This window comes from Osmerus mordax, chromosome 4 (assembly GCF_038355195.1).
Source record: "Osmerus mordax isolate fOsmMor3 chromosome 4, fOsmMor3.pri, whole genome shotgun sequence".
Classification (NCBI taxonomy): Eukaryota; Metazoa; Chordata; class Actinopteri; order Osmeriformes; family Osmeridae; genus Osmerus; species Osmerus mordax.
In genome coordinates, this window is record NC_090053.1 from 11,428,820 (window position 1) to 11,439,504 (window position 10,685).

Below are 10,685 nucleotides of genomic sequence, written 5' to 3' on the forward strand. Positions count from 1 at the left end.
CTCACAATGAATCAATCCTTGGCTGTGAATTTGCTTTGTTTATGACATTGAAGCCCATTGATTGGAAACAACTGAGTCCTCACGTGCAATAGAAAGCCAGACACTACAACGTAGGCAAGAACAGTTGAGCCACAAGGGACTACTTATTGATGGGCCTGTAAATGTTAAAGTCGTTTTAATTGATCAACCCTGATGCTGGCAGGCTGTGTGTTGGAGGGGGCGGGGAGCGGGGTGCAGGGGAATTTAACAGCCATTAGGCACAAGTGAGTGCCCAGTGGTTGATGTGAACAGATTATTTGTAGCTGGTCAAGCCTTAAAAGAACACTGATCGTTGTGATTATCTTTTCACCGGGAGCACTTGAGAGTGCACTGACACTGGCCAAACGTTTAAGAGTCCAGGATGAAATGGGAGCGGATAGTGTTCCTCTCACCACAGACGATCAATGGGCCACTGCCTCTTGGCCTGTGTAAACGACTTGTTGTTGCCGACAGCAGGTCATCACATCTTGATTCCCCAACACTTATTAACCCATGGGCTGTGACTCTCAGGCCACTGGATGTAAAAACAAGTGGACATAGCCCCGGTCTGTGCTTAACTGGGCTGAAAGAGAATCCAGTGCTGCTATTTTTGGCATTCAGACAAGCTTTTGGGAACTGGGGCCTACATGAAAACATCCCTTAGCACCTAGTTTCAAGGTTAAGTAGGGGGATTAACGTCATGTTGACCACCAATGGAAAGGCATGCTGCAAGGTGCACCTTGGTGGTTATCATCTATCTACTGTATTTTGTGGAACAATTTTTCCTTTCTCTCTATAATTCTTGTGAAGATGTATATAGAAAACAGTGTGAGTTATTTCTGGAATACCAAAAAAATTGAATTTTCCTTTTTCTCTACAGTGAAGTTTTGTTTATTGATACCCATGGCAAATCCCCCTTGAGTGACAGAACATTGCAAAATGCCAAAGTTGGCGACAGCTTTCAAGTTGATGGAAAATTGAGTATGCAAGACTGACACTGACTGATTTAGCAAATGTCAAGCAGTTATCTTGAGCAACAAGAGCCTCAATCATAATCTGAGTGACTCACTTTCAAGTAGTTGTTGAAAGAGGGGATATCTTGAAAAAAGGGAAGATGTTTCATCCTTCTTCGTGCTCAGCTCACGTCCATAATTTTGAAGCTTCCTGCACTTATGTTTTTATAATGATGAGATAACCTTGATATTCCATTTCCGAATCAAATGACGAGGAAAAGGATCTGCACAAACTTCCGATGCCAGAGAGAAAGAAGTGCACAACAACACTGTCAGTGTATCTGAGCTGTCACTGAGTTGTCAGAGTACAGTGATGTTGACAATTGATTCATGTGCAAATTTCTTCACTCCGCAGCTAGCAGTCAGAGTACATAAACCTCACTCTACCTCTGCGAGAGTGACAGGATGCAGTGAGTCAAGACAACAAAGCTGTCACAAACAGCTGTCTGCACTTACAACTATCAGATGTATTTCTTGACAATGAACTGGCAGATCCACAGCACAGACTAAATACTGGGAAATCCTGGCCAGTTAGACCAGATGTAATATCAAGATAATATAGCATTGTCCATGTGTTGCTGTCAGCAGTCATTCTTTATCGGTTTACAGATAATCTGTAAACCAACAAAAGAACACAGATGGTGTTAGGACATTGTCTTTAGACATTTCCATGTGAATGGAGCATAGGTGAAAATCAGGAAAATCTGAGCAAGGCTTCTAAAATTAGAACATGCAGTGTTCCCACTGGCAACACTGGGTATGTATGTGTCATTCCGAGTGAAAACACCCGCTAATGAAGAGCTTCCATGCAAAGCACATGAAGACCAGGAGGCCAACACAGGTATAAAGAGTAGCATCACCTCTGCACCATGCAGGCTCTCGGAGGACAGCAATGGGTCCCTCCTCAAGACCAGGGAGCATGGCCTTGAGAGTGGCTTATGTACTTATGGACACAAAAGTAGTGCCCTGTGGTTAATTTAATAATCTTGTCAGTCTAAACCCCATCTGAAAGACTAAGGTAATACCACTTGTGGCCCTCCTTGTGCGGTGGAGGCTTGGAGTTGCCTGCTACTTGGCTGTGGGGGACGTGATAATCCTAGTGGCTAGACGGCTCTCCCTTCCACCCCGAGCCGCCGGGCCATGGTTGCCTTGTCGTATCACTGCCATGCCCCACTGCTCTCCATTAGATAAGGACGCTGCTCTGTTTGTTCACTGCTATTAGCTCCCAGCCATTTGCTGGACCAAACCAAAGGAGTTCATTTGTATTAGCGGAGACACACAGCATGCCACACAATCCCGTCGTATGGGGTGGATGTACACCAAGGACCCCCAACAGATTGGGGTAACAGGTTTTCCAAAGAGCAAATATTCGGCTTGAACTGGCTTGCAGGGGGGTACCAGACTGAAAGTTGAAATGTAAGGATTATGGGTTAGAAATATTGTGTAGTTGAGTGAAACATTAAGTAGTATGTATTTAATTGATATTTATATAAATGATGTATTTCATCAGTGTACTGTGACTACAAAGTTCTTATCACAAATGTACATCTGGTGTTAATATTATACAGTGAACAGAAATACCATACAGTGCAGAGTAGATGAACGTTTATCTGTAAATTGGCACATTACAGGAAGGGTACACTACTGTATACTACTTTTATTTCTGTTTCCTGTTGCTTTTGCAATGTGAACCCCAACAACATACCATAATAATTCTGAACATGTGAAAAGATCATACCATATGTAATCTTTGTGTGGATAATGCAGGTGCATATATGCAAGGATGTTATTACTGACCTGCTGCCCTTCGATTCTCCTCACAATTGAATCTTATTTGCCATCTGTTCCTCTGCAATATCGCGCAAATCATTTTCTAAATTAGGGGTCACTTGTTCATATGCTGTCCCTTAGTCAGTGGTAGTCAAACACTGAGGGCCACGCGACGAAGCACACAGGATCTAATTTCACTATTCAAATCAGCGAGATCCATCAGTTGACTTAGTCAATGATGAGTCTCTTCTCTGCATGTAGAACAAAAAAAGATTACGTAACAATGCAAACATGACATTCTTCAAAACTACTGTTTTTCAAAAAAGCAGAGGATTCAGATTTTCTGTAGACCAGCTCTATTTCACAACTATTATACTTCAGCATTATTTGCAAGTAATATCCAGGAGCTTCTGGGCAAATGTCAGGAATTGTAAAGATGTGAACACTATTATTCCTGCTATACTGCGCTCAGGTAAGAATGAAATGAAGTCTCCTCTGTGTGTTTGGTGAAAATCTATTGTCTATTGTTTTTTCTGTTATTGTTTTCCCATGTTCTGCTCAATTGTTATGTTTGCCTGAGAAACAGAACAAGCATCCATCATTATTTTCACTTCAGTCTGAATTGTCTCCTGTCACAACTTGACATTATCACCTACTGTATTTCATGGCAAACCAGCAGCTGTTTCAGAACACTGAACATTTCTGACCCATGTACGATAGACTGTGGCTCTGATATCACTGCATAAATAGTCTGCCCACACAGATGACACATTCTGTATACATTCAGTTCACTTTGACTCGCACAAACTGTTTCCGAACGCAAACAACAAAACACAAGCATAAACTTGCCAAGCAGTCGGCTATATATATTGAAAATACTTTGCGGAGGAGAAGATCCCTTGGCAGCTTCCCGGGTTGTTTTACATCTTCACGTCGCACATTCATGTCAGGTAAACATTCACTTTGTCATTGAGTCTACCTTCCATATGCTGACACAAAGCCATAAAACCACATGCAAACTCTTTCATGAGTGTATAAAATTAGACTTAAAAGTTCAATTGCTCAACTTTCTCTTAAAATCACGTACAGAGGACCTCCACTGCAGTACAGTGGCTGAGCGGAAAACACTTCTGAAAGTTTGTTGTGGCTAAACGTAGGAACCAACCGCATTTAATACATTGCACTTCAGGGACTTTCTTATACGGCTGTATAGATTGGTAAACAAATCATTCTCAAATTATGCCGGGATGGCTCATTTTCTTATTGACTCTCAGGTGCCTCTATTTTAATCATTACCTAATTGTCTGGCTGCTCTATCGACAGAATGGGGGCCCTCCCTCACTGATTCTGCTGACACGGCCAGGGGCCTCCTAGATCTGGGTTAACCTTTCGATGTCCATTGGCGCTCTATGTGCTGATGATGATTGATCGAGGTGGCCCTTGCCGTTAGATAATACCTAATCAGCGTTCAGAGTAATTTGTGTAAATGAGACCTCATTATTGATGGTAGGCAACTTTAGGAGCTTTCATCCACACTGGATCAGCGTAGGGATTGGATCAGCAATAAAACTTTGCTGGGGTGCCATGTGTCTCAACTGCCAGAGATTGGGGGCAGATGGGATGAGGAGGTGAAGATAGACTAATAGGTGGAAAGTAGTAGATGAGTTGAAATTGAACAATGCAATCAACAAGAGAGAGAAAACTATGCCTTCAAAGAGATGAAAAGTCTATATTCATTCAAGAGATGTGGCCCACAACTTTCTTCTATGGGACTGATTTGCACCACTCAAGTACAAGGTTCTCTAGTCATCACTAATGAGTCATCAGTAATATCGTTCATCTCATAATAGTTCTTAATCACAAAAGGAATTTCTCTTTACCATCTTCACATTCCTCTTAATTTGACTTAGATTTTATATATTATGAAAGTCTCTTATCTTAATAGAACTGTCTACAATGAACGAGGAATAAATCGCTTCCTCTTTCTTAAGACTACTTACTTCAGGAAACCATTTTGTCAGCAACTCAGACTGAAGTACGGCAGGGTATTAAAATGATAATGGGCGATGCAAGAGCTCTACACTATATCTATTCTATAAAACTGGGATTATACAAATTGCTATTCCATTCGCCTTTTCTTTGGAAAATATTCAATTTAAACTGCAATAATAATGGCCTAAAAGGACCAGTCTAATCATATTTCACCCAGCAGAGAGTAAGGATTTGCTGATGATCACAGACAAAAATATATTTTGCCCCCGCAAAAAAAAAAGCCTTAAATTAAGAAGTGTTTGGACTGCCTGCTGTTCTTTAGAATGCTGGTCTTACTGTAATGGTCGCCAGTGAAGTAAAAATTTTGTGTCGCTGCTGGAGGATGAATGTTGGCCCCAAGGACCTGGTCCCTGTATATGGAGCACTCCACCAGCAGCCCAGCACACGGCCTGGGCTCCAGAATGACGGCCCTGGGCCTTGACGATGATTGATCATGTTGTTTTCTTCATTACCTTAAACCCAATCAGTGCTTGCTGTAATTTGAGTAATGATAGCTCATTATTGCCAATTGCAGAGTTTAAGGGCTTCTTAATTTTACCTCACGAGTGGACCCTTTGGGACAGCAACAAGAGATCAATGATCCCCCCCCCCCCACACACACACATACACACACACATACACACACTTGCATACATGTAGAAGGATGGGAACTCCCATTTGAACTGTGAAGTTCAAATAAATAGATCTTCTAATATGTGCTGAGGAGCACTTTGCAATTTGACAAACACTTAAGAAACAAATGGTGTTGCTCTGAGGTAAGCCTTCGTGAATGAAGGAAACACATCAGTTCAGTTCAGTTTAGAATTATCTGCGACCATCATACTTTTCAGTTGTGCTTATTTTAGTTTGATTCAATCAATATCATGTCAATTTGATAAAATGGAGCAAATACAGCAGAGGAGAAAGATGCATATTTTTAATCTCATTTTCATTTAATTAAGGTCACTAACTAAATATGACAGAAATTTAAGTTTAAATGGCAGGAGACATTCCATTTCAGAAGCCTTAATGAACAACCCATTAAACACACAACACCTCAATTATCCTGATTATATCAGCAGATGTATGTACTTTGATCAGATTAACATCAGTAATTGATTGAATTATTAGAGGACTATGGCTTGAGTATTATTTAGTTTTTCTTCTTGGTCTACATGCAAGTTCATGAATGTCAAACAACACAGAAAAACAACAACAAAAAAACACTCCATAATAAAATTATGTAAAGTCAGCTACACACAATCCAAGTGAGGTGACAAAACTGGAGATTGTATGTGTCGACAGAAACTGAGATTCTAAAACATGACAGAGATTAGGATCAGGCCTTCTGGGATTACCAAAGGCCAATGACTTCTGTAATAGATACTCTGCAGTTGTTTAACAAAACAATCATAGTGGAGAGCATTTCCAATCTTTCCCTATGCCAACAATCAATCATAGGGGCCAAAAAATGAGACATTGCAATGAAGCCACCTGAAAAAGGCTTTAATGAGTCCTGCTACTGGGGAGAGCCCCAGATGTTGGCCCACGCAGAGACAGAGGGAATTGTTAAGAGAGGTCAAGACTCAACTTTACACACTATGATCAGAATCAATAGGAAATTTGGAGATAGAATATCACCAGTCCTCCAGGAATCACCCTGAGATAGGGGTGATTCATCATGGTAACACTTTGTTATTGGTACTTTAGTCTTAGGGTCGAGGCATTGAGATGGGAACTAATTCCCAGGTTTGGTCGCAAACAAAGGACTGGGTTAACTAACTTCAGGAGAAAACAATACTAACAATTTATTTGAAGTTGGTTCTCTGATGGAATAGAGGGTTGCGAGCAAAAGAGGGATCCATTTGTAATTTACCGTTGTGCAACAAAAGGAATTCTATAATCATCTCTTCTTTTGATACACAATATTGGTACTATCATAACAAAACAAAGACAGCTACTGTACACGATTGTGATATGAATGGTATTACATGAAAGAATGCTGTGAAATACATCTGAAAAGGAACTACTGAGGTCTATAACAATTCCTGTTTGTAGTCTTGGCAATGTTGATCCTGGGAGGCTTAATGCCCTGAATTACACCAGATGAATGGGCCACTCTGTTGGCCTTGACGGTGTTTCCACTACCCGTCTAGTCTCTTCCTTTTCATCTATTTCCCTTTGGTGAATCCCTGGTCCAAATGTTGCCCCCTTTTTTTCCTGGTCTCAATTTTTTGTCATCAAAAGCAAGGTGGATGTATGTCCAAGACCCTGGCCTCAACCACAACATACTGTGTCATTACCGACCCATATGGGTGGGTTTGGGCTGCAAAGACACACAGATACATGTACATTCCCGCAGACACACACGCACAATCACACAAAGAGACATATACACACACACACCGTGGGGTATTTGATGTTTCCTCTGTTTGAAGCCAAATTCTTGTTATCACTGCAATATACAGTACCATGCTCCATTTCCAAGGTTTTTGAGAGGAGTCCACGCCTTTCATCTGAGAGCCACGGTCTACACGAGAGCCAACAATCTTACAAGCAATGACATTGTGACTGATGTTTAACTTTTCAAAATCCCTGTGTTATGTTCAGTCATGACAGGTAAAAGAAAACCACCGGGTGAACCCCCCCCCCCACCCGGTAAAAGAAAACCACCGGGTGAACCCCCCCCCCCCCCCAAATGCATGCAACACACCTACGCGCAGACACGCACAAGCAAAAAGATTTATACCCCCAGACAGTATGTAGTTTACAATCGTTGGTCAAACACAGATACATGTACTCTACCTTGGTAAAGTAGTCACTGATAAAAAATGTATGACTTACAGTGCTCCATTCGGAACCTAGCTTAGTCCTCTGACACAAACTCAGTAGATTAAGTCAGGAAGGCACCCTACCCCTGAGACATCATCCCTTTCCAACACCACCTCAAAGTGGTTCTGAAGTCAACCAATTACAGGGCGTGTAGGTAGACATTAGCCCTTGAGCCTTGATGCTGCTGTCCCTGTCTCATATTAGCACAGCAGGGTCTGGAGAAGGCTGTGCTTCCACTATAACACGGCACCACACAGGCTAGGGAGTCCTTCGGGTTCAAACTGTCACACAGTGGTTGTGTTTAGTTCAAACACATGAAACGTGGCTAAAGGTCTATCTGTGCTGAGCAGTTACTGCAGAAGACAGACTCTTTGTCCATTGTTTATACCATAAAATAATTGGTGTTTAGGCCAGTTTCACACTTGCAATTTGAACCATATGTGTTTGAAAAGTCCCAGGGGTCTGTTGAGAAAGAAGGAGAAATGAAGCGAGCTTCGTGAGATTTTCTGTGCAGTCACTTCCGATTGGAGCGTAGAAAAAATGCTTCAGAGATACTACAAGCCTACTGCTACTATTTACTTGTTTCATTTATGTAATAGTGCCATGATCTCAACAATGCGGTAACAAGCATTTTTAACATAAGGCACAAAACAAACAAACAAAAAAGGCACTTTAAGCTGTTTTTTCTAGCCACCTATTAGGTCTTCATTCTGTGCAATAAGATGTATATGATAACCTCAGTGAGGGGAATGTTACCATGAAGTCACTTTTTCCTAAGTAACCATTGTAATGTGTACTGAAGGTAAAAATAAATAGGGAAAAAGTGAAGGAGTCTGTAAACTTTCTGTAGTATTGTATGCATCGTATACAATCTGTGTATCTGTGTGTGTGTGTGAATGAGTGAGAAAGAGAGAGAGAGAGAGAGAGAGGGGAGGGGGGGGGGGGGAGGGAAAGAGAGATGGAGTACTTTGCTCCAAAAAGCACTTTCTTCTGTGAACACACATTTGATTTACTATTTGGCAGGAATTCAATGCTCTTTCACCTTACATTTTCAACTGATGAGGAGTTCCTTGACAACAATTCTACCATGGCTGAAGATCCCTGGAGACTTTCTCATTCATTCAGCATTTCCAGCCGAGCATTAGATGGACTACCAGACTACTGCTTCCTGTTTTCACAGGAAACATCTTTTCTCATCTTGTGTGTAATTCAGTTGTGTGAAACATGTCTACAGCTCATAAAGACATTATATGTTACATCAGCCTAACACTCATTGTTCTATTTCATTTCACCAACCAGAATACTTGCGCCAAACATTGTAACACACAGAGACATATGGTGTGTATCATGAATGTGCTTTAGAAATACTAGTTAAGGTACAGTAAATCTGCAGAATGAATGGTGGATGTTTGGTACAGTGTGTGTTCCTGCTGTAGCGTATTATGTGCAGCACTGACAAGTGTTGGGAAGGTGGGAATAGCATCAGCCTGAAATAACGGTCTGATTGTTAATTGATGGTCTGCTTGAAACAGACAGTTACAGTGTGTTTATAGTATAAGCTACTGGAGGCATGCCTGTGACAGTATTTGACAAGATGAGTGGAAATTTAAGCAAGTCCACAATATTTTTTACATTTTACAGTAGTACAGTAGATCATAATAACTGATGACATCTCCTTAACCCTTGTTAATAGTCCAACCCCAGACATCAATGATAAATAGAAAAGTGAGTCTTTATTCAGTAGTACTTGAAAAAAATCAAACAACCCTGGTTCCATCTCAACCAGGACTACATGAAGGGCTCCCTCATATCATTCTGTAGAACATACAGTGTTGAAATTGTGTGCTGTAAACCCAGAGATAGTTCAAAAGGCTCTTTAACGGTCTCTAACAACTTCTCATTCCAATGATTGTGCGTGTAACAATACACCATATCTGTGCTGCTCAGTCCACAAGGAACAGACATGGGCACATGCTACACTAAAGCTTTCGTAAAAGTGGAGAGAGAGAGAGAGAGAGAGAGAGAGAGAGAGAGAGAGAGAGAGAGAGAGAGAGAGAGAGAGAAGAGAGAGAGAGAGAAAAAAAAAAAGATAGTCTTTTTTTATACATGTAAGGCATAAATTATGTCCGATCGTGCAAGCATGATGCCACCGTTGAACAGCCAGTCAATGGAGAGGGCAGGGAGAGGCAATGAAGCGAGGTAATGTGTAATCTTACTACTCAATGGGCTGTGCCCGGCAACGGGCCTCTGAATGCTGGAAGTGTCAGAGAGATAAATAGCGGAGTGTCCCCCTCGAAAAACATGATTAATACCCCGCCTGGTGACGCTGCTGAAGATGAAGTGGGAGCAGCTGGCTCCGGCAGCGTAGGCACGCGGGGAGAGGTGGGAGGCAGGGGGGGCGGGTGCGGGCGCAGCGGAGCAGAGAGGGCAAAGAGTAGGACACACTGGCAGCCAGGGGGAGGGAGGCGAGGCAAGGGCAAGCCGGGCCACCGTAGGCACAGAGACCTCTACCTTCCCTCTTCTCTTCACATATGCACACTAACCGTGGATTAGTGTTTAAATAAGCATCACTCTCCCACCCCCTCACCCCCCCTCCACACACACACACACACACACCCTGCCTCCCGCCCCCATCCCGCCACACACACACACAGCCCCCACATACTGTACTGTACTCACTATAACAGTAAACCAAGTCATAATTTACCCCAAATAGGGTATACTGTAAATATACTACCATACATGATCAAGGTTAAGGTCACAGCACTCATTTAATTGTACAACAGGGAAGTCATTATGTTATTGCTTGGTAGAAGCTAACCCTTATGGATTTGCATCCTGGAAGACCAGAGGACGTAGGTCAAGGTAGAACCATGAGTAGAACCCTTTGTGACTTGCGCTCCAACAGGAAGTGCAGTTGCAGGTACACAACGTTTCTTGTCGTACACATACTTCTCATGGGTGAGGTAGTGGTGGTGTGGATGAACACGTAGTTACTGGGTCTGTCCTGTTGTGTAAGTA